Source organism: Rattus norvegicus, chromosome 2 (genome assembly GCF_036323735.1).
Source record: "Rattus norvegicus strain BN/NHsdMcwi chromosome 2, GRCr8, whole genome shotgun sequence".
NCBI classification, from domain to species: domain Eukaryota; kingdom Metazoa; phylum Chordata; class Mammalia; order Rodentia; family Muridae; genus Rattus; species Rattus norvegicus.
This window is the reverse complement of record NC_086020.1, coordinates 238,847,942-238,874,150: the sequence shown is the minus strand read 5'-3', so window position 1 is coordinate 238,874,150 and position 26,209 is coordinate 238,847,942. Positions and strand designations below refer to the sequence as shown.

Genomic DNA, 26,209 nt, shown 5'->3' with positions numbered 1-26,209 from the left:
CTATAATACCAGTCTAACTAGTCATGAACATTAATACTTGTAACCCTTTCTGCACATAGAAGGCTGCGCCAAAATTTTGTGTCAGAGCATTTTATATTTCTATTCAGCATTCTCCAATGATTTTCTCAACAACAAGATAATCCAACATTCTTACACCGCCAATGAAAGAGCTAACATGTCTTACTACTAAGTACCACTTTAATGCTGTCTTCTCTCCTAGATCCTCACTCTATAACTTTCCTGTCCTTCCACATGACAGTGTGCTGTCTAATGCTGTATTCTCTGCCATTCTATTTTCTGGGTTTCTGCATTTGCTATTTCATCTTCCCGGAGCACCTTTTCTGGAACATTCATTTTGCATTGCTTGCTGCTGAACTTCATTTACGTCTCTGCCCAAATGTGACATCATCGTTCATATCTTTAGTAAGCATTCTAACTATAACAGGATGTCTGGTATACTCCACATTCTCTTATGGTTTTACAAGAGCATCCATTGCCAGTTGCCAACTCAATATGCATTAAGGAACATCTTTAATATGATATTTTGTCTGTACCATAGACATCATAGAATTTGTCCAACTACCTTTACCTGTTTAGCAATGACCACACAAAACAGACATCAGCTGGTCAGTAGTTTCCATTAAACCCAAAATGTGGGCTAGTTAAGAAAAAACATAGGGATATAGAGTCCATTTCTCATAGATTTGGTGCTGTAGCAATAATGGGTTATGCTAACAGATGTCCAACGATGCACTGAGGAATTAATCAGAACGAGTCCCAGTGCCTCTCCAACAATAGACCCTGCAATGTTGCTCCAAGTCTCAGTGGTGTCAGGTCCTTCCTTCTGTCATGTTTCATTACCTGTTTTCCAATACTGCTCTTGCCTTTTCCACGAATTTTTAGGATTTAATATTTGCCTTTGGGATTTGTTCACCTGAAACAAAGGAGGTTGTAAGTTAACAGGCAAAGCTTCTGTGAGCCAATAAGTAAAAATACATTTTAGAGAATGGGAATTTTGATTCTCCCACCACCTCTCCATTCAGATTTTCACATATCTACATGGATGTTTCCATTGCCCAAGTAGACACAATCTTAAATTACCCTTCACGTTCTATTTTATCACCTGATTTATGGAAATGTATTATTATTATTGTTACAATTATTACTATCTAATACAGTGCATTACAAACAGCATTGGGAATCTGCTGAATCCAATCATAGCCTTGGCCTTGTCTGTTTTACTTGTGGGTTGATGTCATTGTTGTTGACTACTCTTCCAAATGGCTTGAGTGCATCATCTTTGACTCTTACAGATAATCCAGGTAGACTTTTAGAAGAACAGCGCACATGTGAGATTTACATTGAGAATTTTAACCTAGTGTATATTTTCACAGAGAGATTTGAGTATGTAGAGAACTGCTAATTAAGGTTTGGAAAACTGAATAAGTAATGGGACAGCCATTACAGGCAAGAGTTTACAGAACCCAAGGTTGCTCCCAAGGTTGGGGAGACGAGGAAAGGTAAAGCTTGACATGGCTCAGTTAGAAGCTTACAGTAGAAGGTAGGCAGAGCTGGGTCTCAGTCCCTCGAGTAGGGTTATTGTTATAAGATACAGAGGAGGTTTATTCTAAGCGTATTAAAAAAAAATCTACACCTGCTTTGTCAGCTACTGGAACAGTCATGTTTCTGAACTCATGCTGACAATGACAGAAACCATCAGGAAGGAGCAAATTCCTGTCTTGTCCAACTGTCCCCTCTCCACTCAGGAATGATTCCAGTTATAATAGTGTTCCCCTGCTTGTTCTTTAACACCTTTGAGTGCCATCACCATTTGGTCCATCATTCAGTGTGTGAAGTCTGGAATAGAGCAAGGATAAAATGACAGATAAGTTGATGTAAAGCTATTCACTTCAACTACCTGTCCAATACACGTGTTTTTGGAAGGTAAAAAACTAAATAAATAAATAAAATGAGCCTGCTTTGGGGCAGTAAAAGTTATAGGACAAGCCAGAGCTTCTCAGGTTTTCCTTTTGCATTAGTATTTATGTACTGGTCAATTTAATAATTATATTCTCCAATCTTTATAGACATGGTAATATTAACAACCAATTTATTAATTTTTGTTTAATGTCATCTTTTAAGCAAAAAAATGAACACTTTTAGGAACTAAAATTCAATGATCCATTGTTGCTGCACTGGATACTTTGCCTCTTCTCCTGCTAAGGCTGAAATCCCACAGAGAAATGATGTTTTGCTGTTGTCACTGGTCCAATGGAAGACAGTTAGACATCCTGGCTTGCTTCTGAAACCAACATCCTAAAATCTCATTGGCTTTTATCCACTTCTACTTGACTAATTCTTTACAATTGTATAGTATTTGTGACACAGAAATCGAATCAGAACAGGTCAACAGAGTATACTCCTTTTTAACATGGGCATTATTTCGCACAGAAGGAGGCGTTGCGGGTAAGGAGACAGAATAAATGTACAGTGAGAGCTGAGCAGACCAGAGCTGTGTCCCCAGAACCCACAGTGAAGGGAGACAATCAACTCCAATAGTGGTTTTCTAACCACGTGGGCACCTTGCACACACACACACACACACACACACACACACACACACACAAACACACACAGAGTTTCAACAAAAGGTTTTCTCTTTCTCTCTTACAGGACCTGGGAATCTCAGCCTTGTCCCTACTGCTGACTGTTTATTTCCTACGGGAATGCAGGGGAGGCAGAGACCTGGTGTTCAGTTGTGGAACCGCTGCTAATGCCATCAGTGTACAACGCTTAGTACCAACAACAGCTCTGGTCAAACTAAGGCATCCCACAACCAAGCCTGTACTTGTGAATATGGTAAACTGACTGACAGTGGAGTTGATGCTGCACAAGTGTGAGAGGGAATTAAGAGAGGCGGAAGTAACCAGAATGCATTGTAATGTATATGTATGACATGGTCAAAAATAGCCTAAAACCGCTCAAGGTCACAGTATCCATCCCCTACAGAAAACCCCTACCTCAACCTCCTTTAAGGTATGAGAAATCAAGATTGTTTTCTGAAAATTCCCTTCACTTTACATTGTCCTTGTTGGTAATTTCAAAATTCCATTTTCTCCAGAAACCAATTTGTTGTTAATACAGTTAAAGCTTATGCCGTGCTTGGTAATTTCTCCAGGAATTATATAGTCTCCTTCCTCGAGATAATTTTGCATCGCTCATAGATGCACACATGCACACAGACGCAAACAAACTTATCAGCCCATATCAGTAAATGGCCAAAGCCCCGAGGGAACTCAGGAAAATTATACTTGGCTGTAGTATAATGGTATCTGCAATGGATTGGCTACTTATCCATGTTTACAAACAGGACACAAAAGCTTAATTTTATCATAATTGAAGAGCAATTCTGGGAAATTCATGTAATTTAATGTTTTAACTGTCTTTTATTACCATATGTAAATGGACTGCAAAGGAGCAGTGTCTGTTGAGTGCAATCTAATGCCCCACAATTTCTCTGGAACACAATTTAAATTTCAAATCGTGTTTAATGCTTTTGTACACGTCACAAGTCTCTTGTATTAAAGTTTATCATATATATCATATATATATATATATATATCAACCAGTATTTGGAGGAAAACAAAACCAGAAATGAAAACAAATGAGAGAGGGCCATTTGGAAACCTGTCCTAAAGCACCTGCTCACCCAGAATGCTTCATTCACTCCGACCTGGACTTTTCCTCCCTTCTTCTGATGTAGCAGTCCCTGCCTCTGTCAGACACTAGAAAATTGGACAATAAACAGCTCTCTGCATTTGCACTGTGTTACCTGGATGGAAACACTTCCTTTCCATTGTTAGGGTTAATGGGGGACGGTGATACATGATGAGACTTACTGTGCCTCTAGGGCTGGCCACTTCTTCTTGTCAAGATGATCTGCTTACTGGCTTCCTTCTGAGCTGTCATGGGTGCTTTGTTAACATCCATGGCAATATGTCCTCCTTCTTATTATACTTATTATTGGTGTGTGTGTGTGTGTGTGCGCATCTGTCTGTCTGTCTCTCTGTGTCTCTGTCTCTGTCTCTCTCTCTTTTGTTTCTCTCTCTCTCTCTCTCTCTCTCTCTCTCGCTCACACACACACACACACACACACAACATATAAATAAATAAAGTACTAATCTAGTAACTCCGAAGAACTAGGGTCCTTGCTCTTGGGTAATTTGTGATAATAAACAGTTGTACAGTTGCCCCTAATCTGCCCTTCCGGCTCATTTATGTGATGCGAATCCACTGGGCAAACCTTAAGGCTTTTACTCACTTAGGGGATAGAACATTTGTAGTAATTAAAAATTTCTTTCTTGACCAACTTAGAGACTCAGGAAATAAATAGGATTAGTAATACAATCAAATTAAATCTTGTAATACTTACAAACACAAGTAAACCCCCCAAAATGATCAGCGTTGATCCTGTGATGTTTCTAAAACTATATCTTTCTACTTTTCAAGTTTACTATTTCATATACATCCGAGTAGAAGGCACTGGAGCAAAGGGCACACAGCAGGGCCATTTCGGTGAGCTGGAGCCAAAATTGCCTTGATTTTGGTGGAGAATCTAAGGAGCCTGAGGGGCTAAGGTAAGTGTATGGCTTACCAATGAATGATGAACTAGTAACTGTGACCTCAACAAAACACTGACATAGGTTGCCCTGCCCAAGGGCAGCTGAGTAATCCCCCCAGATAAACATTACTTGAAAGAATACTCTTCCACCACTTTGACAGCCAGAAACTACAGTCCAAATCCCAACAGTGCTACAACTTCATCTGTTCTCTAACTTGAAGGGGGTTGGGTGGCCAGCTTGGCCTACTGAGGAGATTGGTGACCTACTGAGGAGGTTGGGTGACAGCCTCTTGGACATAGTGCCCACATTACCAGGAGAATTCAGCTCCTCCTCCCAACTCAAGCAAGAACCACAAAGCAGTGCACAGGCTTTACAAAGCAGTGACAAAATGTGCAGTCAGACAGTTTGATCACAGATTTCATCTGCCAGTTCACCCTTCTCTGCTGGCTTTAGACATCAGATTAAGATCTTCACTTCTCCCTCCTTCTTGTCCAGTTTTAAGAAAGGTCTAACCACTGCTGGCTCTCCATTATTTTGACTGACAGCTCAAATTGTGTGAACATCACAATCAATTCTAGGGTTTTTTTTTCCTTTGGATTAACTAACAACTGCCCTCTCAACTAGCCAATGACAGATACTCTACTAACTACAATGAAACCACCCAGTTGGAGTCAAGGGTAATATGTATTATTCAGAGTCACGATATTTTCTGTTCAATCAGATAAATACATAAAGTCATCTTGTAGATTGAGAGTCAACACATCAAATTTAGTGATTCCCCAACTTTCCTCCACTTGAAATCTTTAAAAGACTATTGACGCCTGAATCCAGAGTCAAATATTCTGTTTAACTGCTATAAACTGTGAACACTGAGATTTGAGCAACATATCCCAGGTGATTTTAATGCACGGCCAAATTTGTGGACCACTATTATACTCATTAAACAATGTCTTATATTTTGTTTCCCAAGTTAAAAATTCAGCATTTCTATTTACTAAATTATAACTTTATTATTTTTCTTCAACTAATAACAGTTATCTCAAATTATTATTGGGAAAAGACTAACAGAAGAACATAGAAAAGTGTCCAGTGTATAGTAAGTGCTCAAAAAATGTTGGGAAATGAGCCACTTACTGGCCTAATCTGACAAGACCTGTTTCTATTATTTTCTTGTGAAATTCTTAGATTAATTCATTCATTTGAAACATATTTATTGCCTTAGCTGTTTTCTCATTGCCATGACTAAAACACCTAAGGGAGAAAAGAATCTGGTGAAGAGTTCCAGGATACAGTACATCATGGTAGAAACAAAATACAAAAACAAAACAAACGAACAAACAAAACATGGTAGTATGCAGATAAGGTGCATTGGCAGGAGAAAAAACTGTATACTCGGGGTAGAGGGTGATCAAGAAGTGGTGTCCTTGGGCAAATCCTGAAGTGGGAGTAGAGTGGGGCTGTCCCTGATTCTTGTGACTACTTATAAGTGGTTTTCTACCTACTGGTTTGCTTTGATTAGCCTTGATATAATAGTGTGTGCCTGGTCTTAGTAGAGCTAGTTACGCCATGTTTGATTGATGTCCCTAAGAGGGCTTCTTTTTTCTACTGGGGTTTGCTTGAGAGGTGAAGGGGAAGCTCATGGAGGGAAGGATGAGAAACTGAGGTTGAGGTATAATATATAAGAGAAGAATAAATAATAAAATCAAAGAAGTAGAACTGTGGTATAAAACCTCATAATCCCACCAATCTCCAGTTACTCACATCCTCCAGCATGGCTCTGCCAAAGGTTTCACACCTTCTACACAGCCCCACCAGCGGGGGACCAAGTGTTCCAACACATAAATGTGTGGGGGACAGTATAATGCATTTTAAACCACTTACACTAGCTGTCTAAGGCTTCCATAGACATTACTACACTCTCGGTGGTTTAAAACAACACTAATCTATCATCTTAGAATCTTGTTGGCCAGGTGTCTGACACAGGAGTCACTGGACTCAGTTGTAGTGTTGGTGAAGATGCATTTCTTTCTGTGACCTCCATGAAGGACTCTTGAGCCTCCCAACATTCCTTAGCTCAAAATCCCCTCCTTGGTCTTCACAGTATAGTATGGCATCTTTCTGATCTTTCCCATAGCACATCTCCCACTAACCACACTTATCTGGGAAATGTGCTTCAACTTTTAAGACCTCTGTGATTAGAGCAAGCCCACATGGGGTGAGAAAGGCTGTTCTCCTCAGCTCCATATATGGTTCCTCAGTTGCAGGTGAAAAGTCCCTGTGTGTGGGATTAGGGAGTAGAAGGCTTTGGGCGGCCATCATTCTTCCAATTCAGAATTGCTGTAGCCTTTCAGCATATCCTTTCCAAATGTCTACTTGAATAAACAAAACTAGTATACTCCTTAAATCAAGCAAAAACTACTCTTCTTTTCTAAATAAGCTTTATTTCAAATATTTTAGGGACTATTATCAAGTCTGTGTCAATAATGTATTTTCATAACACTTAATAATCACTAATACTATGATGTGCTAGCCACAGCGTATCTACAGAGAAAAAAAAACAAGTTGCCCACTATTTAATCTTCCTTCATATTCCTCAGAATTTCAGTAGGTTTTACAATTTATCAAATTCCCTTCCTCCTGGCAGAGTATTTAACTTCTGCGGATTCTTAATACCATCCCAAACCCTCGCTAAAAAAAAAAAAAAAAAAAAAAAAAAGCCACTAAAATAAAACTAAGTAAGAGATGCTAACTGCCCTAATCCTGCTTCCTGACACTATTTGCACCTCTCTGCATAATCCATCATCTCTCTGTAGCACCAATTGACCCTAAAAATTCTGGGCAAATTCCCAGAAACCCATGAGCTAGCCCACACACTATGCAAAGAGCAGTGGACATTATCACCTGGAAAGGCTCTGCTAAACAAATATCTACCATCTAACCAACGCCACCCCTTGACCTCTTTTTCTGGGCATGAACACCTGGGCATGATGCTAAGAGAGGCCATCTTGACCACACAAATTAGCTTTGATCGCATTTTTAATTCTTGTTTCTTCTCGCTTTAGTTTTGGTCTAGCTGTTGCTTCTCCAACTGGCTCACTTTGCTTTCTATGTCCTCTGCTTCTATCCTTCTATGACTGAAAAGCAACCTAGAAGAGTCTGCCTGCCTCCTAGAGAAGTAGGTCTGAGGAACCATGTCTTACACAGTCACTTGTTGATGAATGAAAATGGTGAAAGGCTGGACAGATACAACAGATCCAGATGACAGAAGGCTCTGGACTCCGAGCAGTGTGAATGTGATTCATTAAATGATAGGGCCATCATAAGCTCTTAGGTAGAGGAGTGACAAGAAGATAGCCATATCTTTGAAAGAACAATCTGACAGTCCCATGTCTGATAACTTAGAAGCCAGGAGAAAATAAAACAGAAGCAAGCAGAAGACAGACAAGAGCCCAAGTCTCAGATAAGGATCTGCAGGATGTGACAATCTATACAAAGCAGAAGCAAGGGTAAGACCAAGAGAATCAGGAAAGAGAATCTTCGGGGCTTAGTAACTCATTGTATATGGGCAATGCCTTGATGACGGGTTTCCAAGGTGACTCTGTCGTGGGAAGTACAGCTATAGGGTGACGGTGTCACTGCTCAGATTGTACGTGAGGATGCACTGCTGACACATACTGGGGGACATTCTGCTGGCACATACTTGGGGACAGGAAAGGCTGTTTACTTCAAAACTTGGGCATCTTAACAGTAATTAACAAAATTTATGTTATTCCCTGATTAAAATCCTCCACAGCTTCATACTTTGGTTTATTTAAGTTCTAAATGCTAAATATTACCTGAAAGATTCTGCTTTAAATATGTCACATCCTCTAATCTCATCTCTCACGGTTTCTCTGATGTTTAAGTGCATAGTATGAGGTGAATTACCTTCTGCCCACACATTTGGACCCATATCTTGCCCAACACAGAATTCTACGTTGTGATTATTGCAAAAATATGTAGATTGATATATAAATCCTGCTGATTTCTTTCTAAAAGGAAAGAGTCTCTTTTTATCTGAGACAGAACCTATAATAATGATGTAGCCTTGTGATTTCCAGTATCCAACCTAGCAGTTAAATGAAGTGTCTGAGGATTGAGCAGGAGGACACATAGAAGCAGGATATGGAAAGAAAAGTGACCGGGATGGAAGGCTTCCTGATCAATCCTAGAGATGTCCCACTCTCATACTTTTATATGAACCTGCAGGATCTCAGTTCTAGCATGAGCATAGGTTTCTCCACAATCAGACCAGAGTCCTGACTACCCTGCTGTCTACATGCAATGCACTCTCTGTACTCTCTGACTAATGCCCACATTTTCGCAAGACCCCAGTTCCATGGTACAACTTGATAAATCATTTCGAGTTAGCTTTCTCTGCTGCTCTCTCAACTTACCTTGTTTTCCTGTTCAGCCTTTGCTGTACTCTACAGGATCTCTTTATAAGCCTGTATTTCTTTAGGGTCTATATTGCTTGCGGTTACCCCAAGCACCCAAGCAATATAGACCCTGATACCTTCTGGAATTCTCACTAGAATGATATAAATGAGATACGTTTACTCTACAAATCCAAAGTAAAGATAGCAGATCTTTGAGTACAGTCTCTAGAGCAAATGGCACTATCAAAACAAAACAGAAATCAGAAAAATCCAGAGGGAGAGAGAAAAGGAGAGAGAGCGAAAGGGGGACGGAGGAGGGAGAGGGGGAGAGAGAGGTATAGAAATATGAAACATTGTAGGTGACCATTATTAAAATCTTTCAAAATGTCGAAAGGTATGTTTCACAGTAAAATGAAAAACAATACCCATTAGTGGGGAGAAAGAATCTTGAGAGACACACAAAACTCCTTTATAAGTCAAAAAATACCAAGTGAAAGATGCTGGAGGGTGCACTAGTCACTTAAACATACATAAGATAAGAAGACTGGGGGTATCAAACTAACAGAGCCATTGTAATGCAAGTAATGGGAATTCCAGGACAAAATAGCAGAGAAAATGGAGGCCAGTGCTTCAGAACTGTACTCCAAGAGAATCTCTAAAACTGAAGGCCCAAGGGGCTGTCACTTATAGATGACACGGATGTATACCACAGCACATCACAGTACGTTCTCAACTCTGGGAGTTTGACTAACACACTGAAGGGTGCCATGAAAGAGATCCAGAACATCAACGTGACAATGGCTTTGAACTTCTCACCGGCATTGCCAAAGAGAGTGAGATAACAATTTCAAAACCCAGAGAGAATACAGTTTCAGAATAGAATGAACTATCACAACCATGAATGAATATCACAACTATTACAAAAGAGAGCATTTCAGACTTTCAGAGACAGGAAGAAAAAAATTGTTCTTACTTTTTTCCAAACTGATCTAATCTGATAAAAGGAGGAGAGACAGTAAGAAAGAGGGAGAGTAGATGTTGGAAATGGGGCCGAATGCAAGTGAGAGGTTAGGGAACTCTGATAAACTATTGATCAAGGAAGAAGAAGAATGACTCTGTGACATCCAGAAGTCTTCTGGGAGAGAGCTGAGAAGCATGGCATTGACATACTCCCAACTGCCTCTCAATGTAACTGAAAAAAGGTTTATTGGGCATAATTGGAGGTAACTTAGCCATAAGTACATGGAAAACTATGAAAATTAAAATAGAAAATGTGATTATGTTTGTTGTTATTATTATCAACAGAATTAAAAGTTTCACAAAAAAGAAACCTAAAAGTAAAACTTTTTTTAAATTTTGTGTATGAGCCTTTCTGTACAACAAGTACTGGCCTTGGGATTTGAACCTACGTATTGGGTTATAGAAGCAATTTTGTTAACTTTATTCTTATTTTCCTCAAAATTAGCACAGCGCATTCTGTTTTCTCCTCTGTAACGAGACGTGATATGGTAGAATATGGATATTAATCAGCCATAACCTGGCTCACATAATGTGGAATAGGCTAGCCACACATGCGCATAGGTAGGATGTGAAGAACATGAAACCAGCTAAGCGTCCTGTGTCTAAGCTGGGAGTTGAGGGCTGGGACCGCTAGTCCTGATTATCGACTTGGATAGACTTAGGCTTACTTAGTAGACATACCTGTGATGTATCGTGAGGGGCTCCCAGAAGGATTAGCTGGGCTCAAGACACCCCTGACAGATAGCTCAGATGCAAAGAGTTCCAAAGAAATGTGTGTGGAGAGAGGGAGAGAAAGAGACAGACAGGCAGACTGACAGACAGAGATAAAAAGACAGAGAGACAGACAGGCAGGCAGATAGATGAATAGACAGAGATAGAAAAAGACAGAGATAGAGAGACAGAGAGAGATAGAGAGACAGACAGAGATTAAAAAGACAGAGACAGAGAGACAGAGGTAGAGAGAGGCAGAGATAGAGACAGACAGACAGAGAATATCTGCCTTTACTACTGCTGCTTCTATGACTCTGACTGACATTAAACACTGACTTCATGATCCTCCTTCATGCTCTCAACTCACTCATGGAACTTTTAGGCTTTTACTGCCAGATCTTGACTTGCTGAAGCATCCAGATGCTTGGACTGAGCATCCACTGAGCTCTTTAAATCGACAACTTGGAAATATCTATTGTTGGACTACACGGCCACTATCTTATAAATCAATCTTATAATTCTCGTTTTGCTGCATATGAATATACACATATTCATATATCTACACATATATGCAAAATGTACATATGTAATGTATATAAATTTATATATAACAGAATATACATTTCTTTTCCCCAACATAATATTAATTAATAATAGTCAATATTTTATTAATTATTTCAGAATGTCCTACAATGCAGCTTGACCACACTGGCATCTCAGTCCTCCCAGGTCCACCCTTTCGCATCTACACCCTCCCTTCCTCCTAAAAACATAATGGACTATGTGGTGTAGTCCAATTTGTGTTGCCCGTATACTCACTGGAGCATGGTCAAACCCCCAGTGTCCAGCCCCTTAGAGTCCTAACCTATACCCCATCCCGCAGAGGTGAAGAAGCGCTACACTCCAGCATCTTTATCCAGCTTTTAATAACTCTCTTCAATATTTTCCTCTCGGTACTGTTTCTCTGGGGGAGGTGGAGGTGGGGAGAGTTTGCCACAGGCAGGAGTCCTCAATGTGAGAACATACACTTTCTGTTGATTCTCCTCCTATTGGAAAATCCTGCCAATTCGGATTTAGTACCAGCAGTGCTATGAGAAACCCGTCCATGTGGTTCTGTGCCTTCTAACCTGATTTGTGGGAAGAATATGAAAGATTTCAGAGCTGCAGACCAGAGAGGCCCTAAAACGCTGTAAACACTTCTTCACAGGCCATTCAGTTCATGGTAACGAGGTAACAAGGATGCTCTCCATGAGGTTTTAGAGAATAAAGGCTCTAGTCAGAATGCAGCTAGGAGCCATTGTGTTAAATTTCCTCAAAGCATTCGGTTATGTTCTCCCAGTGCCATTAAACATTAAGAGAGGCTGAATTAGAAGGGAACGGACTACAGGGCTTGGCAGAGAAGATTTCGGAGCACTCGTGGTGTGGGATGTTTACAAATGAAAAGCCAGAGCAGCTCAGAAGTGGTTTGGGAAGTGAGGTCATCTTGTCAGTGATTGTGGAGAGAGCTTTGGAAATGATCTATCAGGTGCCCGGAGAATCATTGTGGGGTGACTCTGGAGTGAGGATCAACGTGGGGTGGGATGACTACTCAGGAAGGGGTCTGCCCAGGCACCCACATGAGGGGATGAGTTTTTTTTTCCTTAAGTGCTCTGCCAGTGGAACAGCCACTCCTTCTAAAACAGAAAAGGAATTGCAGGAAATCACTGTTGGCAAGAAGCTTGTTGACATGAGAAAAATGACATGGTTAGTTTCTGGTGGTGGCAGGGAGCCGTTTTCAGCATTGCCAAAGCAAAGAAATCATAATATGTAGAAAATAGTATTTCCATGCCTACCATATAAATTCTGCCCAGATGTTGCCCTGAGGAAAGAGAGCTTCTTTGGCTTTGATGGCAAGTACAGAGGAGCAAAGGGCTTCTTCCCTCTATTGAAGAGCCCTGGTTGTCAGTGACATGAATCAGGAGATAAGCTTTGTGGCCGGATCACAGCCAGCCTGGTATTATTCCTGATGACAAGTGAGAGGTCACTGTTTAATTTGAAGGTACACGCTGGAGAAGAGAGAAGCCACTTGGCAGAAATAAGTGGCACCTCTGGGATGAGACTGTGTGCTGGGATCAGATAGGTGAGGGTGTGCTGGTGTGCGTGCCAGGGAAGAGGAGTATAGTGGGGACATGTTTACACGCCCCACCTCCTGCAGCACCTGCAGGAGGTTTCCTGTAACTGCATCTCCAATCAATCGGGTGTTGACCTGTCAGTTATCTGTAGAGGTGTCTGCAGGTGACGCCATTCAAATATCCGAGTGTGCAGCTTTGTGAAAGTGGAGAGAGGAGGAAGTTAGCTTCCCAATGTGCCAGACTGTGGAAGCTCTATGTGTTTCCTTTAGTCATGGTTACACATTGAAGAAAGTGTGTGTGAGTGTGTTTATGAGTATGTATGTGTAAATGTGTGTGGGTGAATGTGTGTGAGTGTGTGTGTTAGTGTAAGAGTGACTCTGTGTGAGTATGTGTATTTGAGCATGTGTGTATGTGTGTGTGAATATGAGTGTGAGTGTGCGAGAGTGTGTGTTAGTGTGTGAGCAACTGTGTGTGAGTATATGTATGCGTACATGAGTGTTTCTGAGAGAGTGTGTGTATAAGTATGAATGTATATGTGTAAGTGTATGAGTCTGAGTGTGTGAGTGTGAGTATGTCTGTGTGTGAGTGTGTTTGTGAGTATGTGTGTATATGTATATACGTGTGTGAATGTTAGTGTATGAGTGACTCTGTGTGTGTTTAAGCATGTGTGTGTATGTGTGTGTGAGTGTGTGTGAGTGTCTTAGTGTGTGAGCAACTATGTGTGTGAGTGTATATATGTGTGTGAGTGTGTAAGAGAGTGTGTGAGTGTGTGTGAGTATATATATATATTTGTGTATGAGTGTGTGTGTATGTGAGTGTAAGTGTGTCTATGTGTGTAAGTTGGACCATGTTTCTCTTTTTCCTGTTTGTACAGCTCTGAGAGACGAAGTGAACACAGTCATATACAGTACTTATGTAAGACTAACCCTAGGATCAGCGCCACACGGTAGCTAGATTATTTTTTCTCATGAGGAGTAGTAGATAAGGAATGAAGAACGAAGTGTCTGCATAGGACTGGACTCCACGGGACACCCTGTAGGGTGTGGGCTGGACCCCCAGACGCCCAATAAAATGTCTCTTTGACTTCCTTCACCTTTGACACTGCACAGGAGTGAAGAAAACAGGAACATGTCTGTCTGCCCAGCATGTGCTCCAAAGCATGCAACATGAGGGGAGATAAGAACAGCTGAACAAGAGATCCTAGACTGCACAGTCAACCAGCAAAGCCTCTCTCCATCCTTGTCTACCCCCAACACCTCTCACCAATCAGCAGCCACAGGTAGACAAGACAGTACCTGTCCTTCAGCACATGGTGTCTGAGCAGTGTCCACTTTGGTCGAAGCAGGAAATCCCCTGTGTCATCTAGATTAGGAAAGGCACAGAACTGGAGTGAGGAGCACAGGTATCGACCCAGGGGCTTAGAATATGTAGCCAACACACACTTAGCTGTGTGACTTCAGGCATGCTTCTCTGTTGGGTTTCTCTGTCTCTGTCATAACAGGCTTTCCCCCCCAAAGTTAAATAATGAATTCCTTTACACGATCTGAATAAATACTAGGATTGTGCTAGTAGGTCCCTGATTATACAGAATTCAGAGTCTATAAACACTGTTATGAAAGGATAAACTTTCAGCTGGGAAGACAACTGAGTGAGTGAGGTGCATGACAGGAAAACCTGATTCTGAAGCCTGGAGAGATGCCTCAGTGACTGAGAGCATTTGCTGCCCTTCCAGAGGACTCAAGTTCAATTCCCAGCATCCACATGACAGTTCCAACTGCCCATAACCACAATCCCAGGAAATCCAATGCCCTCTTCTGGTCTTATAGGTATCAGACATATACATGGTAAGCATATATACATGCAGGTGAGTACTTAGAGTCAAAACAAAAATAACTAAATCTTAAAAAAAAAAAAAACCAACCACTGTATTTGAATCCTAGACGCCATGATAAAAAGAAAAGCAGGGAAGTGGAGCACAATTGTAATCCCAATGGGGGAAGGTGCCTGGGTCACCCCGGCCAGCTGACTTAGTGAGATCTGGGCTTGTGGGCAACCCTATTTCAAAAGTGAGACAAGAACACCCAGTGCTTAGCTCTGGCCTCTACGTATACACAGGCATGTACTGACACGCATGTGAACATACATGGCGCCATTTTGTAATGATATCGTGACACGGTCTTCCAATATCATATTCAAGAAAAGCCCCCATTCAATCCCCTTCTGGTTTATCTTTCGTAATCCCTTAGCCAGCTTCCATTGGCTCTCAAAGGCTTCCTGAGATTCCCTGCTGGCACTCACTGCCTACCTGCGTGCTTCTACGGCGCTTCTGTATATGCCACGTGCTTCCTGGTCTGGTTCTGCTCTTCTGGTCATCCTCTTATATATCTGTCAGCAATCATTCTGACATCTCAAATTAACTCAGCCCCAAATTTACCTACTCACCTCTCCAGACCACATTTGCTGGTTTTCTTCTGTGAAAGTGCTGTACATTCCAGAGCAGAAACCTATAGTATAAGCTGCTCATCCTTGCAATGTGACTTACGTAGTGGCAGACGTCAACTGGTCCAGATATCAAATATGTCTCCTTCATAGCAGCCTCATCTATTTTTTTCTTGAATATTTCATGTATTCATTTCAAATGTTATCCCCTCCCCCCACCCTATTCCCTCCTCTGCTTCTATGAGGATGCTCCCCCATGCCCACATCACTACCCTGGCATTCCCCAACACTGAGGGTCAAGCCTTCACAGGATGATCAAGGAGTTCTCCTCCTATTGCTGCCAGACAAGGCCATCCTCCGCTACATATGCGGCTGGAGCCATGGATCCCTCTATGTGTTGGTGGTTTAGTCCCTGGGAGCTCTGGCGGTCTGGTTGGTTGACATTGTTGTTCTTCCTATGGGGTTGCAAACTCCCTCAGCTACCTCAGTCCTTTCTCTAACTCCTCCATTGGGGACCCTGTACTCAGTCGATGGTTAGCTGCAAGTGTCCTCATCTGTATCAGTAAGGATTTGTCCCCTCTCTATTGTTCACTCCTGATACCCTTAATTACCCTGGCCTCATAGCTGCTGCATAAATTATAAAATGCATTATCATATAAGAGAATGAGGCATTGATGAACTGCTGTAGTGTAAAGGATGATTGTAGCATCCAGCGAATAGCATTTCAGGTTTTAAAGACAGTTGAAATGCAATCTGTTCAAGAGAGTCCTCTCGTCTTCCTCCTCTCCTCCCTTGACCTTTTTCTTTTCTTCTTTCTTCTTTCCTCTTTTCTTCTCTTGCTTTCTTTTTCTCTGTCCATTCATGCAACATACAGATGAACATGAACCATGTCAGATGCCACACTGTCCTTGCGTCCATACGTAGCAAAGACATGGCTGTTACCCCAAGAGATTCTGGGTTCAGTGGGGTAGGAGCCAGCACGAGGTAGAGCTGCACATAGGCATTGAACTTGCAGTAGGAAGAAAATGTAACACTTTCCAAGAAACCCGGAAACGCTCACTAGCAATGAGCTGAGAGCAGAGTTGCCAGCTATGAGCAGTGTCCAGTCTACAGGTTCTCTGAGGAGGGCTGTCAGGGCAATAGCCAGGAGGTGCCTCGAGGGCTCTGTCGCTTAGAACACCACCTGCAGGACTCTGAAGCAGAGTCCCTGCAGGCATTCTTAAGAATCAGAAACCCCAATCCCAAATCACTGAATGACATTTTCTGCTGTTAAAACCTAGCAACCCCGGGCCTGGTGGCACACACCTACAATCCCAGCATTCAAGAAGCTGAGAGAAAAAGACTGTCAAGTGTGATAGCAGCCCGACCTGCAGAGCCTACAGAGCTGGGTCACCTGTCTAAAGTGTAATGACTGGGGAGGTGGCTCAGAGGTTGAATGCTTGCTTTAGTGTTTTTAATGCTCTGAATTCAGTCCTCGGTATCACAAGCATGGGGTCATAACTATAGCAATGCCAGGGACGAGCCCATACAGTATATTATCAACAAAACAACGATCCCTTAGGAGTCACAGATACGACCACAGACTCCAGATGAAGGGACCCAGAAGAGCTGGGGTGATGAACACTGCAGATCCTCCCTGAATTTTGAAAACTCATTTAAAGTAAACCAGAATCCTAACCAACCATTAAAATAATATCAGAGTGTGTTCTACAGGGCACTATGTAGGAAAAATACACGCTCAGATCACAAAACTAGCTATTTGTGTGTATGTACATATAATTTAATTTTAACCTTCTTTCGTGATGTAAGAAAAGGTAGTGTGTGTGTGTGTGTGTGTGTGTGTGTGTGTGTGTGTGTGCAGAGAATTTTTTCTTAAAGAATAAACCTTAAAATGTTAATGACAGCTATCACTATGCAGCCCGTACTTGTGTGATTTGGGGATGCAGGGAGATTTCTGATTTCCTAGATAAGTCCATATTGTTATTGTTATCTGTGTGATTTTTCTAAAAGCAAGATGACTTCGTTTTCTTCAAAGAAAAAGAGTCAAACCCAACAGGAATTCAAATCCAGTGACCCGAAACTGTGAGGACAACAGGGTTTCACCTCAGGGTAGGAGGTGGTGACACAGCCCAGAACTGTTTGCAGGGTGCCAGACCTTGGTGTGGACAAACATCTCAACAGCAAGGCTACCAGTGGAGAGCAGTGGCTGTGGGGGAGGCCTCGCTGCCCCTGGTGGCACTAGGTTAGAATGTCGGAGACCCAGCTGTGAAAACCTAAGACATAGAAGAGAGAAAATAAAGCCAAAGCAGATGGTCCTCACAAGGAATCTGATGTGGGGCAGGCCCTGGAGCCTGGCCTTGTGAACCTGAGTCCCTCACAGGGGTAGTTCCTCTGTCTGAGGGATAGAAGGTTCTAAGAATCAGACGTTCTACCAGTGCCTTCTGTGATCCAAAGCAAGACTCAGAGACCAAACAAATAACCAATGTTCTTGCCATATGTATGAACTATTCTGGAAAAAAAAAAACGGTCTCCAAACCTGGGACCCTTCAAATTTTCATACTTTATTTGTAAAATAATAACATGCTGTTTTGCAACTGAGAGATTATATTTTCCCTTTATGCTTCTAAAGTTAATATAATTGAAGGAGTTGTCTCCAATCCAGGTTTTGGAATCTGTGCCCCCTACTCTATACCCCAGACAGCATTATCATCCCGTGCCATGCAGTTGTTTGCTAAATGTCATTATGAATAAATAATGATATATGGGACGCCACTCTTTTACGTAAAATTATATGGATGATGCAGCTGATCCTGGGGATGGGAAAACTTTTCACCGGTCCTATATCATAGTCTGTAAACCATGAACATTGAATTAACCCAATAAAAGTGACAATTTTGACCCTGGGCTATACCCATTACTTTAAGGTTACAGCTTGCAAGCCAGCTCAAATTGTTCTCCGTGTGGTACTTTACTGAAATACTTATCATCTGGAAACCGTATGTAGTGCATATTCTTAATAAATAATAACACATTTTATTTTGGTTTACTGAAAATTAACAAGGCATTTGGGAAATTGCTGTTATTGTGGGAGCCTGTTTCCCATTTACCTTGGCAACACAATAGCTAGCTAAGTGGAAAGAGAGAGAGCCAATAGCTGTGGAGGGCGGATTTTTTTCCCTCTGCTGTTGGTACTCAGAGAAAGCCATGCAGCTGGTAACATTAATGGCATGCCATAGACTCAAAGGAGAGGAGTAAAATGAAGTTCTAATGGGCTTAGCCGTACAGAACTCCCATTCTGCATGGATCCGTTTTGCATTCAAACACAGTAAATGCGCCTCTTCCCAACGATCTACCTACCTTCCAATCTCTAGTCCAAATAGCCTGCAATGAATCAAGACATTGTAATGGCTGCTAAAGACAGCTTGTGAACACTCTGACCTCAGAGGGCTTCCGGTGGCTAGTCCTGGGCTGACAAGACAGTTCCTTTCTGCTCAAAACAGTTTCCTGGGAGCCTGGTTCTGTGCTCTTCCTTGGGAGATTCTCCTCCGTCCTCCAAATACAACATCCTGCCATCAGCCTCCAGGGATTAATTTTAATTGGAGAAAAGTGTGATGGTGCGGTGGGAAAGAGAGTGTGAGTGAATGCCAGGATTTGGAGATGAGTGGAAGGCAGTCTATGGAAAGAAACAAAAGCAGAGTTGTCCTGGTTTCCTTTGTCCTCTATATGCTGTCCCTTGTTGGTTCTGGGTGCAGAATTAGGGCGATAGTGAGGGCCATGAGTCAGACGTGCAATAACTTCACAGCCTGTGGGACCTGAATCTATTTAAGGGACCTCTCATCTTTTGATCACCAGGCTTGCAGCAGTATCTCTGTTCTTTCCATTATTATACTGCAAGTGGGTTCATCTGTATCCTAAGAAGAGGGAAATTAATACATTTGCAACCCAAGTCTTTGTGATCCTGTTGACCTTTTCCCCCACTTGAATGTTAAACACACACCCCCAAACCCCCCATTCATTCCTACCAATTCTGTGGGTGTTTTGGGGGTGCAAGCTGAGAAGCCATATAATTATTCTTATCTAATGGCGCATTTTATACTCCCTGGATTTAGGAGAACTAGCCTCTCACTTATTTAATCCCCACTCCTTTCCACATGGCTGATTCTGGAGCATTCATGGATCGACCACGATTTTGAACACCCAAGTTGAAAACCAAAGTGAATTTCACCTTGTCTTGCCTCCTCCCTTCCACCGCCCCATGAACAAGTCTCCAAATTTACCCTTCAACGTGTCATGCATCATGGCTGTACAGGTCTTGATCTCCCCCATACACCAAGTTAATTGTTCTTTGCTAACCAATCGGTCCACCCTCAGCCTCTCCCCCTCCAACGCATCCAGCGTGGTCACAGGATCTATAAGGAGATTTCTGCTTTTCTGGAGGATTAGATTTCTGCTTCAAAGCAGTCCAGCAAGATGGCAAGAGCCAGGCTGAACAGCCAAACTGCCCGTGTAAATTCTCAGCTTCGCCAATCATCAGCAGTGTAAACCAGTCCTCAGCCTCACCCTCTCCAGCAACTCTACATTACAGGGAGATGATGGGATAATTGTGCTAAGTGAGTAGTGAGTGAGGTCATCATAAATGGGACAGAGCGATGGCTCCCAGGAGGCAGAGCGAGCCTTTAGCCATACAAAGAAAATACCCTATACACAGCATTGAATACCTGCAAATCTTCTGCCTCAACTCCCATCCCTCTGACCGTCACCCACACACTGCCCATCAGTCCACATCACCACACAGTTGTGTGTGTTTTTCCCACCTATCCATTGCTATCCTCTTGTCATTTCTCTACTTAGGAAAGGTCTACTTACCTACTTGTTTATCACACATATCTTTATCATGTATTCTGCAGTCATATAATTTAAACATCACCAAATGGTCTGAGAACTGTGATGAGCAAATGACTTCTTTGTGGCCATGTAAGCTATCTATCTAAACTAACACACGGGCGTTCATTATATACTGAAGAAATGTTGCTTTGTGGTTGAGATGAAGAAGGAAATCCAGAGGAAGAGAATTCGAGCTCGCCATGCTCTCTGTCTGCCAGGGCAGTAAACAGTCGACACAAATCAATGAAGGTCTTAGCACAGCCCTGGGGTGGGCATGTGCTATTACTATCCTTACCTCACAATAAAGCCACAAAGGTAAGACTAAGGCTAGAAAATGTGTGTTTAACCATCTCAGGAGGGCTCCCTCCTATTGTTCACGAATATGTCATCTCCTTCTCCAACCATTCTCCAATGGAGACTAACCAAGGGGACTCTCGCAGACTCAAGGAAAGATCCTTTGGAGGAACTCCATATGCTGAATCCCAGCTTCCAGTCTTATAAACACTGGAGCTCATTCCTTGTCTGTAAAAGCCCCTAGAGATGTCACCTCCACCGTTCTAGAAATATCAGCAAAACAGAGGAAGGAAAGAGAGAAGAGTGCAGTTGAGTTGCCGTGCTCTCACTGAGTCACTGAGTAGCAGCAATGATTCAGTCTAGTCAGCCCTCCAAGCCTCCTGGCTTAAGGATAGCCATTAATTAATGATACCGTCCATTCTTGGCGGTTTAAGACTCAGCCTTAACGCCATTTTGTAGCATATCCTTTCGGTTTGGCTAAGTAAGAGACTTGTGAAAACGTTTGGTGCATGTTTGAAACAAAGGCATTAAGGAATGTTGGAGAGGGAAGGGACTCACTCTCTTGAAAGCAAAAGGAGCAAGGAAAATATAACCTACCATTAGGAAAGGAGCAAAATGCTTCCATTTGGACAGTGCCAATAAAATAAAACTACTTCCAAAGTCAAAGCGCGTAAGAGTGACCGGTTGTTCTGAGGTTTGAGCTCCACAGCACCTGAGAAAGGCAACCTGAACCAGCTCAACAATTCTTTTCTGTGCATAGGTGTAGAAAGGCAAGAGGAAATCTGGAACCCCAAAGGAAAGACTGCAAAGGTTTCATGTTAATCTTAATTTAATTTTAAATACCTAATCACATTTGTAACTGAAGAAGCCACGAACATAAGAAAAACAAAACTTTCTAAAACTGAATCTTTGTTTGACAGGCTTGGGCTTGGCTATTTTTCTTTAGTTTTTCTGACATGTGGGGAGAATATGAACATGGTTTTACCCCCTCAGATTTGGAAGCAGCTACAAGAAGCTACTTAATTCATGGCTTTAAAGACCCAAGAACATTTTTCCCATGAAAGAATTGAAACTAGGTCAGTAAGAGAAAGGCGTAAGAGACAGAGAGGTTGTCTAAATATTTTTCTGAAAAATGACAAATCCACCTTGAAACAATTTTCTCACTTCTTTCTTTATTGAACAATGTCCTCCATTTTTGTACTTAAGAAATATCCCATTTCCAAAATTCCATGTTCTCCAGCCATCTTCTCCGTTAGCATGCCAAATGTTGCAGATGGAGTTAACAATAACCCATGGTAATTTCCTAGTCTCTGCCTTCAGAGGGCAAACATGCCTCTTGCTTTCCCACAGACCCCTGGAGCATGCTCTGCTTATCGTCCCCGCAGAGTTCTCACTGATAACCCGAGAGTCCTGCGGGTGGGAAGGGTTGCAGAAAACTCCATGGTGAGGTCCAGAGACGAAAGCTCAACTCAGGGCCCGCTGGGCGTTGCGGAGTGAGAGGGCAAAATAAGCAATAGATTCTCAACAGCTGAGCTGCGCTAGGACTCTGCAAAGTTCAAGGCTTTCACATTTAAAAGGAGATGTGTCTCCATCCAGTGTGCTATGTGGTGGATGAAGCATAGCCAAGTAGCAACTGAGGGAATAGAGTCCACAAGAAAAAAAGAAAAGAAATAACCAAAGGAAATCTTAGAAACGTCTGATTCAGTTCCAGAAAGTCACTCTTGTGAAACTCACAGGGCTGTGAGACCCTTTCTTGTGCTTAGCTTGGGTTGGCTCTGCTGCACGGCGGGAATGAGGAACTAATTGCATAAACTTTACCAAGTGTCTGGCAGAGTACATGATTTTCCCCTTGTCCTTCCCACTCCCACCCCTCTCCACAGCCCGGGTTTCAGATCTCTGCCTCCTCTGATCTCTCCTCAGCACCTCTCTGGCTGGAGAGTGACAGCCATGTTGAGGGTGTGACACCTTGCCAGCAAATCCCGGTCTTTGCCATAACTGATCACTGTCATCAATGCTTTCAGGCTCTGGTAAAGACTGCCAGAGGTGTGGCTCTGAGCCCTGTCAGAGGAGCGTAATTGCTAACACCTACTGGACGTCAGCGCCCCCAACAAGCCACATTCTCGAGCAGGTCATTTATCAGTTGCAGACATTTCTGTGACCCATGGCAGAGAAAGGCATTTCTAAGTGAGCAACTCGGCCATGCATATCTTTCAACACTTGTTGTTTGGAGTCATCTGCTTGGGTTGTGTGGCTGTGACTTTTGAGGGCCTCCTAACCATGACCGCCTAATGATGTAGTCACTTTATTCCTAGCAGACTGCAGAAAGGGTAATTATAAAGCATGCCTAAGGGACCAGTACTCCTTGGCTTGTAAAAATAACCATTTCTCCATCAAATCATCCTTCTCATGTAAATCACCCCGCTCTGGAAAACAGTAAGTAGCAAGGGAGGCTGTGAACAGAAGGACCCGGTGACTTGTCCTATCCGAACCAGGAAGAGTTTGCCCGTCCATGACACTTGAGTGAATTCCTGTCCTTTGTCCAGAATCCTTGTGAACGTTACAACCGAACGCTCAATCTGGACGTGTCCTCCTAAGCCTGTGGGAAGTGGCTTGTTCCTATCTATTCCCATTGCCAGCTTAGCTCAGCTTCTCCAGTCTTATTCAATGATAGGAGGTCACCCTAGGGCTCATCTGCCTGGTACCAGGCTGAGGTGACAGTTCCTAGTACCAACCTGTGCCATTGTTCAATTTCCCTTGTAGAACTAGGCCCAGATAAGTCAGACTCCTTCTCTGAATGCCCCATTGATACACTATAATTTCTTTCTCTGGAAATCTCTTCAGGGCAGAAACTGTCCCCATGGAAGTCAGTGTCATATGTTGTCACTTAGCACAGAGTAACCAACAGAGTAGTGTAAACCAAGGACCAGGTTTCAAAAGACACCATAAAAATGGAAGTCTGGGTGGTCTAAGCAAAATAAATTTATTTTTCCTTAGTCCTGAAGGCCCAAAGTCTAAAACCAAGGTACCATGGTATTGATTTTTGATATGGCTTTTCTTTATGACTTGTTCTTGCAATGTCCTCAGCTTATCGTACATGGCAGGGGCCTGGGGAGGGGAACTCACTCACATGTCCTTCTGTAATGTTACTGACTGATTCATATCAGGATTACAATGCATGCTTGTATACTGAGAGATAGAGAAGTGTTTTATTTTCCCCAGGTCTTTTATGATTTCTTACAGAAGAATGAAACATGGATTTCTTTTATCCCATTATCCGTCAGGAAGAATGTAACTAATATATTTTCAATACGTACTTGCTGGGTTGAGTTCAACCTTAAAGATAAAGATGGTCTATGAGAATGGAGTTACTGTGTGTACACAGAGGAGATTATTGTATATTTATGTGGTTGGGTATTGAGTTTATGTGAGCTTTTCTGTTTATTATGCAAGTGCACGCATTTAAGTGTGAATGTGCTTATGTTTGTGTGAGTATATGTGTGCTTGTGTGTGTGTCAGAGTGTGTGTCTGAATGGGTATATTTTCATTGCAAATAAAATGTAATTTAATGATTTCCTTACGGTTAGACTTGAAGCCAGTTCTTACTTCGTGAGCAGATAGCTAGCAAGCAGCCACCAGCTTAAAAATCAATTAAAGAACAGAAGCAAATGAGTTGGTTGCAAATTCTGTGCTGTTTAATTCCTTTCCTCTTTATAATGACAGTGCTTCGTGAAGTAATTTTCTTCTGATAAAAGGAGAGCAAGTTCTGCGACCCCAGAAAGAAAAGGAATTAGTGATTTCTCCGCCTGAGAATTGACAAACTGCCGTTACACTCTGTCCCCTAGTCTCCAGCAGATAGACTCCTAGAATAGCCCTTTCCCCCCTTTTTAAGAGGTTGGGGGACCTCAGAATTCCTGGAGAGTCTGGCCTTTGTATAATCCATCATCTTGTTTTTCTTCACGTGAACCCGAGGTTCCTTTTGACTATCCATCCTCCTCCTGACACCCCAGCCAGTCACTCATGGCTCACTCACCCAGCAGCACTTAGTCAACAGCACAGCCACCAGTGCCTGTCTCACCTTCTCATGGTGGCAGCAGTCCCACCCCTTGGAGCTGCCTTCAACCTTCACTGGGTGCCTCAGGGGCTGATCAAACTTTCTGCCCTAATAGTTATCTGGAAGCTGGGTCAGCATCAGGAGACAAATCTATATGAGTCATTGAGGTCTAGGAGCCACATGCTTGAGTTTCTTGGCAAGGACAAGTGTTTGGCTATGGAAATGTATATACATTTGTAGCCATTATGCTCCATAGACCCAAAGCCATTGAACTAGCACCTTGGACCTTAGTCAAGAATCTGTAAGGCAGACGATCACAAGCCTGCTGAGCTGCACGTCACATCTCTCGGCCCTCCCTCCCTCCAATGCCTACTGCAGCTGTAGAAGAGTTTCCGTGAGGAACCTCGGACAATGGATTTCACCCCGTGCATTCTGGAAGCCTTTACCTCTCAGTTCTGATTCCTCAAATCAAGATTTCCAATGCCACAAGAAGAATGCTTGCACAGCCCCGGTATCTATTTTCTGTGCATACATGCACCACCAGAAAGTACAGGACACTTAATTTCCTGATCAGACAACTTCAGTGGAAACAGAGAAAACTGCTTTACTAGAATACATTCTTCCTGATGCTTAGGAAAAGAGGCTCCAGTAAGTAGGAGTGCACACAAGGATTTGGAAGGAGAAAGGGGAAGGGAGTGATATAATTGTATTATAATCTCAAAATATAAACAAAAGAGTTGTTTGTACAATAGAATGCTACCAGATCAAACGTGAAGTGGCCCATGGGTGTAATCAATAGGCACAATGCCCTCATATTGGCTTTCCCCCTTCCCTCTTCATTCAGTCTCTGCCATCCTGCCGTCCCAGGGCCAGGGGGTCAAGGTCCCTGCTCCTGGACCTGCTCCTGGAGCAGGACTTTGGTAAAATTAATTGATTTCTCTATGCCTCAGTTTCACACTCTGCTAAAAAGAATGCACTAGCACCTACTAAACTGCACATTATGGCTTGATAGCTGATCACATTAATAAATGCCAGCTACAGTAAGAGCTCGAACTGTTAGCTGCGATGATGGTGTAGCGAAATGAAAGCAGGGGGACTCCGAAACCACAGCATGTGGCAGCCATTAGGTACTTTCAGTGAATAAAGTCTAGCACCTATGTGGGTAGCAGATGATATGTGGTTGGCCACAGAACTAGAGGCTCAATCAAGAACAAATCAGGGGCTCTTGTAGGCTGTGCTTAGAAAGTCACCCTTTTCTTGAAGGCCATAAGAAAGTATGGAAATTTTTAAGCAGGGATACAATGTGATCAAATTTCTGGCTTTGCGGCTGCAGAGACGGTTTGGCAGCCAAGAGCACACACAGTTCTTCCAGGAAGCAAGGGTTTAGTTTCTAGCACCCACATTAAATGGCTCACAACTGCCTATATTCCTGCTTGTGAGTAGCATACACACAAGCACACACACACACACACACACACACACACACACACACACACAGAGAGAGAGAGAGAGAGAGAGAGAGAGAGAGAGAGAGACATGCACATACTTACACACACTAAAAGCATTTTTAATTAAAAAATATGGCTTTGGAAAATAATTCTGAAATGTATGGTATGACAGCTAGGAAGGTGGGAAATATAGCATAATGAGTTAAGCTAA

At 42.5% G+C, this 26,209-nt stretch overlaps 1 long non-coding RNA gene across 1 annotated transcript; it reads right to left on the bottom strand.

Moving 5' to 3' along the window:
* Window positions 1–621: 621 nt before the first annotated feature.
* On the bottom strand, window positions 622–4,626 carry LOC108350293 (uncharacterized). Its single transcript, XR_001837025.3, has 3 exons — window positions 4,433–4,626; window positions 1,655–1,857; window positions 622–934 (listed from the first exon to the last, which is right to left on the bottom strand). It is a non-coding gene; the product is annotated as an uncharacterized LOC108350293 (long non-coding RNA).
* Window positions 4,627–26,209: the final 21,583 nt, after the last annotated feature.